Genomic DNA, 9,678 nt, shown 5'->3' on the forward strand with positions numbered 1-9,678 from the left:
ATATTATGTTTCGTATCTTTAAGTTATTTCAAACGTATTTTTTATGTCCAATAAAGTTTTATTGATTTGAGTTTAATGGAGGATTTCCATATTGGTTCTCTGTTCTTTATTTAATTATTATCCTTCTATATTATATCCTTGAATGAAATATTATTAGTATTCAAAAATGTTTCTAACTGTATGGTATTCGCATTGTGTCCCTATACCTTTAAACTGGCTTTTCACATTAGCTATTGATAGTAGTGTGGTCATTTGTGAGACCACCCACCCGCACTGGGCCAGCGTGGTGGACTGCGGCCTTATGCCCTTCTCATTGAGGGAGGAATATGAAGGTGAAAATTCAGTCTTGATTTAAAAGAAAATTACCTTTACTATGTTTTTGTAAATCGTTACGTTAGGGAGTAAATGGAAACCAAGGTGCCTTCCAGACATTTGTGGTGCGTATTGAAACGAAATGGAGATGGCCTGTAGTGGCCAGCAATTGGTGTTCATAGGTTGAGGATGGTGATGGTGGCGTTGAATCCTCCTAGTTAATATTCCTAGTAGTTTATTCACAAAATAACTTGTTGTACAATTTTACCTAAGCAGCACGTAAAATTGTATCAAACATTATCAGTCCTTATTTAACAATGTTAGTTACTATTAACAACTATTAACGACATAAGATATACCTACTACCACAGAATTAAGAACATACAGAATCCTCATTCAGCCATTGCATGCAGTGCATTCTGCAGTGGCGTGATGTACCCGTGCGTACCCTCTATGCACGCCACTGAGTGCATTGTGTCCAATAACAGAGAAGACATCCCGAGCACGTCTCACTTCATACACACATAGCAAACTTTTCCCATTTTCTTCAATTTATGGTAAACGTTTAGAATATTGTAGGTAAAATAATTACTGTCTGCTAAATTAATGAAGTTACTATCCGCCTGATCGAGAAACATACTAAAGTGAAGTGGTTTTTGACGTTTTAATATTAATCGTGTCCGCGGATTCAGTATATTCTTGATTCTGTGCCTAGTATTTAATTGAATATTCAGTAATTTAGATAATAAAACTCCTGCGCATATGTTAATTATTGTGTGTCGATCGCACGCTTTTCACTTTTTTCTAACCGACTTAAAAAAAAGAGGAGGTTATCGATTCGGTAGTATTTTCTTTTTTTTGTGTCTGTTATCTCAGAACTCTGTCATTTATAAAATTTTTTTTGAAAGAATATTATAATCTTACCTGGTGTTAAGTGATGATGCTGTCTAAGATAGTAGAGAGTTAGGAAGTATAGCAGTAAATGTATTAAGCCCATAACCCTAATCGTTTTCTACACGACATCGTACCAGAACGGTTTTAATATACTAGTACGGAAAGTACGAGCAATTTTGTACATTTTACTTGGCACCTACTTAAAAATGTTGTGTGAAGTAATATTTCGGTTTTCAATTACACGTTGTATAACGTAGTCCGTTTCTTTTAGTAAGATTTTTTTTTTCAATAAAAACATAGCTCCACAGATTTTATATTTTCATGGAGGTAGTTTTAATTGCCCAATTTAGAAAATGGAATCGAAAGCCCCAACACATCCCTGAATCGCAAAGTGACGAATCATAGAATATATAAGTCGCTACAAACAGACATACTTCACGTTTCAAAAGTGCTTATCTTAGGCCTACTTGAAATAAATGAATTTTGAATCTAAGAAATGATGACGCGTAGATTAGAAATATTGTTTTGGAATCAGAAAAAAATTATGAAATCATATACATTGTGCATTGAAATTATCCTACTGTTGCTTAGATAGTTCTGTTTTACATTGTCTTAATATCAAAAAAATATTATAAAATTACATCGCCGAAATGTTATTTCAGTTCACACAGTATAGGTAAATAGAAATATGCACTATATTAAGTTTTGATAATGTAATTTAGGTATGAAGGTTTTTCTGCGAGTAAGACTACTTTGGGTAGGAACTAACATCATTGAAATTATCTTGAATTTATGTTAAAAAAATGATATATTTACGATAACGTCGCAGTCGGTACGCGGCGGGACTACTGGCTCTACATCATTACTCTACTCTCCGCTTGAAATGATTAACGTGATATCTTATTTCTTAATGTTCCTACTTTTGGTTGAGACACGCTCAAGTAGTTTAATTGCAGAAACACAAATTGAAATTCTAAAACATCAAAATGAACTGGCAATTCAAAGGCTACAGGAGTACATTCAAATAGACACCAGCGCTCCGGAAAATATAGGTAAGTAAGTACTGAGTGAATATAGAGAGAACCAATTCATTTTGTGAAATACGTCGTACCTAAATGAAATAAATCAATTTTTTTTAAATTAACTAGGTAGGTATAAGTAGTTTTTTTTTTTACTCTACACACATCGCCATCTAGCCCCAAAGTAAGCGTATCTTGTGTTATGGGTAATAAGATGCCTTATGAATATTTTCATGAATTATATACATAAATACTTAGAATATACATATAAACACCCAGACACTGAAAAACATTCATGCTTATCACACAATCATTTTTCAGTAGTAGGAATCGAACCCTATAAACTGTGTGCAAAAATAGTACAAAATGTTCTAATTTCTGAAAATTAAATCAATGTAATGAATTAAAATCGGGGTTTACCTTTTGTATGGAGTACCTGAAGTCAACTGATTCCATCAGAGCAATAAGCTTAGCTTTGTCAAATAAGCGAGTTTGTTGGTTGCTTGAACTACTTGAAGTGGTCTGCTGGAATGGCTTTTACTCTAAATTACTTTAAATTTGGTACGTGAAATTAAAAGTTAAATATTGAAAAGTCATGGGTTAAGTCCCTTTGTTGTTGTTACACATGTACCCGCCTAACCTCAATAAATCGTCATGCCAGCAATGAACCACAGACCTATTGGAGGTGACCTGGATTCACTGACGTTAATCGCGATTACCTCCGAGTGTAAAAATACATAACGTTCACTATTTGATCTAACATGGATCAACCAATTTGTTATAGTTTTATTTATTTATTTAATTAGTGCCAAAAATTTTAAAATTAACATAAAAAGGGCAGGACGTGCACAAGAACAACTTATCTCTTAAGAGATTCTTTGATTATTTTGGAATTTTAAGTAATAAATTAGTTTTAAATTAAATTTTCACTTTTTTGCATCCCCTTGTTGCACCCCAACGTAAGTTTGTAACCTTTTTGTGACATTAACAATTGGATTGGATTATTTACCTTTTACCTAATTTGGATTATTAGTAAACAAACTTTTTTAAGTACTTTTAGTAATAGTAGAGCTTTTATGACAAGAACTTTTCCGGGAAGATGCTATCGCCATGCTTATAAAGTTATAGCCAAGGGGAATTGATGTGTTCGGACTGAAGGGCGTGGTTGCTGGTGTAATTGTATACATGACTCAAATTGATGGACACGGGGTGACATTATATACTTTTTCACTTTATTTTGACTTTACTTAGTTTGACGGCCGATTGGCGCAGTTTGCAGCGACCCTGCTATCTGAGCAAAAGGCCGTGGGTTCGATTCCCACTACTGGAAAATGTTTGTGTGATGAGCATGAATGATTTTGAGTGTCTGGGTGTTTATATGTATATTCTAAGTATTTATGTATATTATTCATAAAAATATTCATTAGTCATATAATTACCCATAACACAAGCTACGTTTACTTTAGGGCTAGATAGCGATGTCGTAGTATATTTATTTATTTTTATTTATTTTCAGAAATCTGACTTTAATGCCGATAGTATGCCCAGGAACTACGGACATGATGGAAATACGTTCTCTTGGTATTCCAGCTTTTGGGTTCACGACCACCAGGAATGTAGAACTTAAAGCACACGATATAGATGAATACATACCCATAGATACTTATTTAGAAGGGATAGCTATATATGCTACACTCATACAGAGATCGAGCGAGCGAGTCTTCCCTAATGTCACAGTATTAAAGGGAAATACGGTGGTTCGACGCCTCGATCACTTGTTAAATGCCGAGATTATCTAGACAGCAGCGTCGCGACAGTGTGTATGGCCCTTACTACTTGCGCCAGTAAGGGTTATTTCCTCACCCGTCGATCCCCCGAAATTACCGCGCGATTGCTTCTGTCTAGACGGCTTCGTCGGATCTCTGCATGACTGCCATTTTGTACTTATGATGCTCGTAAAAACAAGATTCCTTGATACATATTATACGTTACCTTGCAAATATTAAACACCGAAGTGGAGAGTAGTGTTTTAAGTTAAAACTTTCTTGTTGTTTTGTATAGCATTTTATATGGGTCAATGTTGCTTGATGTGTTTATTTAATTTTTTATTACTTACAAAAAAAAAGGTTGTTCGGAGGAAGTTCTGGAAGTTATTCCCTCTCTCATATCTGACTTTTGTTTGATTATAAATATGCTCTACTACATTTTGAACGACTCTAATAAATTAATTTCATTATTTGTTTTCATTTATTTTTATTAAGATTTATATATCAATAATCTAGGGTATATCTTAGAAAGTTGTAACAACAGGTTATCAAATATGTAAACAATCTTTACTATCTGAAATTTTATGAAGGTACAATGTAAACCATAATGTAACGTATTTAATTCAAAAAATTCTAAAAGGAGCTTAATTTTACAGCTCTGGATTTATTTATTTTCCCGTTGATTTAGATCTTTATACCAACAGTCTCCCACTCGGCAGTAATGGAGCTTTTCTTTCCGTACGTGCCGCAACATTTTTAAAAGGACTTTTTCGCGAGCTACCGCTCCCTGTTTGCCGACCGACGACGGATTTGAGAATAGTCACGCTTTTAACGAACAAATGAATGCTCTGGAATAATCGGGATTCGCTGAGTAAACCGTTTACCGCTCGATTGAGAAAAAATGCGCGTTCGCCGCGAGAATAGCTAGGATTAGTGTAATTCTGCGTTGCAAGGGTTTTATGAGGTAAATTTTGCATGAGTAAAGTCTGCTGCGTGGTTACTACTATTTTTTTTGAAGTAAGTGCAATTTTAATTTTGGTATTTGCTTATAATTTTTTGAGCACTCAAAAATAAAAATAGGTGCCTATCACTGCATTCATGTTTAGTTCATTCATTTGAATTTCGAATTTTATTTCCCTATATACCCAAAGGTTAAAGTTTAATCATTAGTAAGTACCTACCTTTACTTTGTGAATCGGTAGATACCTTTATAGAATCTAAATATGTGTTTTTAGACATCAATAATTTTGAGATTACTCAAGATATAATATATGATAAAATTAACATTAATATATAGTCGTTGCAAGTTAAATAACATTTGTCAATTAACTTTGAATTATCGTTTTGCATCGGAACCAGGTTCTGTTATCGCTAAAAAGATTATTTGGAGCTTATCTGAAGTTTATCGTTAGACTTGAGGTGAGTGATTTGTGAGATAGCAGTTGTAATGAGTCTTGTAAAAGTCTTAGGGAAAATATATTCTCTTTTAGCTACAGCATAGTCATTAACGTGTCAAATATAAATTGTGGCGGTCTCCAAATTACCTAACTAGATGGCGCCCCAAAGATCCTGCATCGCGCTAGCAAAGTTTACACAAATAATGAACTTATTATTATATACGATTGGTCGGATCCAGGGCACGAACACCCGCTCGCAGGACGATTCAAATATTGTTCCGGTCAAGCGCATCACATCACATTCATAACGGAACCACGCGTAAACCGTGATTCTAAATTTAAATCTAGAGATGAATAGACACGTACAAAATGTGCAATTTTGAAAACAATGATGTAATAAATCTTGTAGATGCTGAGCGAAGCGGGTCCGGGGCCGGGGGCGTGCGGCGTTAATTGAAATAAATTGTCACGGCTGAATGTCGCCGGCACATAAATCAGAGTGCCGCGGGCTACCAACTAAGTGCCTGCTACGAGCGCTATGTCGTAGCAACGTTTAGACAGGACCATCATGAAAAAACTTATACTTTGGTATATAAGCCATATACATAACCTTCGAAATAAATAACAAATAAAAACATAAACCAGTTAAGGTAAAAATAGTTAGCAATTATGCATTCTAATTTACAAAGTGATAACGACTAAAAACCAAAGGAACTTTGCATCATCTGAGTCTCAGGATTTGAAATAATAAAGTGTATCTTTTGAGTTTTGTTTCTGTTTGCGTGTAAGGGTTACCCTAATAGTTTCAACAGCGTAACACGGGCTGGTTCGCGAGCTTTGGGATAAAGCTCTGCCAGTAATAATTGGCCTTACTTTTTCAGACTAACTATAACGTTAAGCTTAATGTAAAGAGGTGTCCAAATCACGTCATTTAGTCGATACAAAGAAATAGTTTCCCTAACCTATTTCAGTTACCACCGTAACCGAGGTTTTCCAACTACGCGGGATATATTACAGTGGATAAGTGAGTGCGTAAAAACTGGTGCACTTTCTATTCCCTTACTCTCATAATCCGGTGGGAGGGCAGCTCCGACGCGACTGGAAAGATTCTGTGACAGGGCCCAAAGCTGAGCTTCTCCGAGGAACGGGGGTGAATAACTGCCAAATTTCAAACGTCGGCCTGGTCCTAATAATTTTTGACTACAAAATTACTAGAAAATTAATTATTAGACCAACGAGGTAGTTGTCCCTCGATATAAATAAATAAATAAAAATCCTACGGGAATACACACATCGCCATCTAGCCCCAAAGTAAGCCTAGCTTGTGATATGGGTACTAAAATGACTGATGAATATTTTTATGAATAATATACATAAATACTTATAATATACAAATGAAATAACATATCTACAACAACCCTGTTGCGATGCTTTTTTTATATCCCCTTTCTTCTTAAATTTGTGTTCAGTTTATGCTAGGCGCTGTGAGTGTGGTTCTGAATGATGGGTGTGTACACTTGCTGTATTTTCGTAGGTCTATTTCATAGAATGACGCCCTAAGAGACACCGCGAGACGAATTAATTCAGCCAAACACGGCAAGTGCGCGATTTTTCCCTTAGCGCTCATTTGTCACCCGTGCAGGTGTGTACCATCACACCGATAAAAGCGAAAACACACTAACACCGAAATATTGGATATGGCAAAACTGACTTCGTGAAGGTTCGCCTCTACACGAAGGTAGATCCCGTTGCAATACATCTTAAAAGAAGCGTTGCAAGAAATATCGAAACTAGCGCTTGTTATTTTTATTAGTTATTTAAACATCCCGCTAGAACCACTTATTTAAAAGGGGCTAAAGGGGCTATGCATCAAATCAAGGAATCAAACGAAAATACCTATTTTCGCATTTATAATATAAGTATAGAAGAATGGATGTTTTGCTACAGTATTGTGTTTCGTGTTCTATAGCGAGTATCATTATTTTTATAGGTAAAGCAATGTCGATCCAAATTGCCCTAGTTGCATAGGAAAATGTATGCAACGCAATGCATAATTAGACGTTTAGCATATATATCTTTATATTAATACCGATAATCATAGATTAATAATAAACATAACTGAAAAAAATTGAAAATCTTCAGATCATAGAGTTAGTAGGGTCAATATATATAATACGCCTTAAATTAATAACAATCGTAATCCACCCAAAGTCATCAGATATCAGCGATTGCTCTATAGTAAAAAATTAAAATAAAAACAAAAACCGTGTTGCTGATATAATTTTTATTTGAGAGAAGTAATAAAATATCGCTAGCGGTGATAGCCCAGTGGGTGACTTCGACTTCACTTTCAACCCAGCACGCAACTGTAACTTTTTTAAGTTATGTACGTTATTAGGAAATAAAATATCACTTGCTTCAACTGTGAAGGAAAACATAGCGAGGAAATCAGGCATTCGCTTGAGAGTTGATAATGCTCACAAAGGTGTGTGGAGTCCACCAATCCGCACTGGACCAGCGTGGACTAGGGCCTTAACCCCTTCTCATTGTTGGAGAAGACTCGTGCCCATGATGAATAAAATATCGAACAAGATATTTATAGCCAAAATGCCTACTACCGCTCTATTTCGATTGCGAGGAATTGAAACAACTAAGCCTGATATTTCATCTTAGTACATGAATAATATTAACACTGGGTAAATTCCTTACAACCTAATTTTTTCTTTTGCCATCGGAATCTAGTGAACTTATAAACATTTACACGAAATAATATAAAAGAAGTTTTAGTCCTTACACCTGGTTGAAATAAGAAATTTAAAGAGCATGACAAGTAAAGTATTTTTTAACGTATCCTATGTTTTCTTGGCTCCTCGATCATACATATGCCTCAATGATGCTTTGTTTGAAACGTAGATAGATACCGCACTACAACTCTCAGCGTAACGCTCCCACCGATTACTAATGAACCATTTGGTATAACTTATTTGCATAAATTTCAAGTATAACTTTAGTACTCAGCATTATTCCGATTTTTAGGATAGGTTTGGCAAAGTAATTTCACAACAGTCTAGTTTTGAATTTTGTGCTCTAATGTGAGAAAAGCCTACTTTTACAATGTCATGTTGGGCTTACTACTTTTATCATGATAAGCATTTCTTTTTATTCCACTACCAGTCAGCAGATTCAGTCTAAGATGGCCTGACCGTACGGCCGCTAACCCCCAAAACATATATATTTCGAAGCGATATCGTACCGGAACGCTAAATTGCTTGGGACGTCATACCTTGGAGATCTATACTAATTTTAAAGTTGAACAGTTTTTGTTTGTACGAGCTAATCCTAAAAAAGTAAGTAGTTCTTGTGGAAGGCTATAGGTTAATAAGTTTTTTGGCGTTTGTAGTCCACCGATCCGCGCTGAGCCAGCGTGGTGGACTGCGGCGTAAGTCCTTCTTATGTGTGGGATATCCGTGACCTCGTGGGCACGAGGATAGATATCACAAATTTCCTAACTCCAGCTGGGCAGCTGGGTTTTTAATACAACTAACTCACAATTCTTGGCCCGACCCGTAAATCTATTCTTAGCTAAACACACTTTGACAAACTTTAACTAGATATATGCCTAATTCTAAACGAAAAAATATATTTACTGCACTGTTAACATTTCGTCCCAGACTTTTTGCTCTACTCGTAGATATAGGTACTTGAGCACCCTGCACCCTGGCCCAAAAAAAAACCTAAATACTTTACAAAGACATAAATGGTTCGAAATAAGCGGTGTACAAGAAATGTAAACAATTGGAGGACTTATTAAACACTCATCAGAAGTTGTTCTATTCGGTGAACAAATAGGGCTTAGGCGGGCCCCGGTCGACAATGGCTCGGTCACGCGCACATTATTTGAAGTGTTCAAGCGCTTATCACACCCATGCCGCGTGTCTTATGTAGGGGCACCATAATACGAGTACCTACGGGGAAGTACTCCTACCATGTTTATTTCTGTCTTGGATAGCAGGTGTTACTTTGCGGAATTCCATGATATACTATGAAAATTAAGCTTAATTTGCTATACTCCGCGTAAATCAGGAGAATCTGTATAATAATTGTTAAGGTTTTTTAAGGGCATTCATGTGGATGCTCCGTTGTCGGAGCGAAATGTGCGTACATTGCCGAAGATCTGTTTGGTGTATTCAAGAAATTATAAATAACACCATACAGATTCTCCTGCTACTTATATCTGCCGTCAATCAGCATTGATATGTTCCGCTGCTGTAGTTCCAAACACATTAAGCT

Source organism: Pararge aegeria, chromosome 11 (genome assembly GCF_905163445.1).
Source record: "Pararge aegeria chromosome 11, ilParAegt1.1, whole genome shotgun sequence".
Classification (NCBI taxonomy): domain Eukaryota; kingdom Metazoa; phylum Arthropoda; class Insecta; order Lepidoptera; family Nymphalidae; genus Pararge; species Pararge aegeria.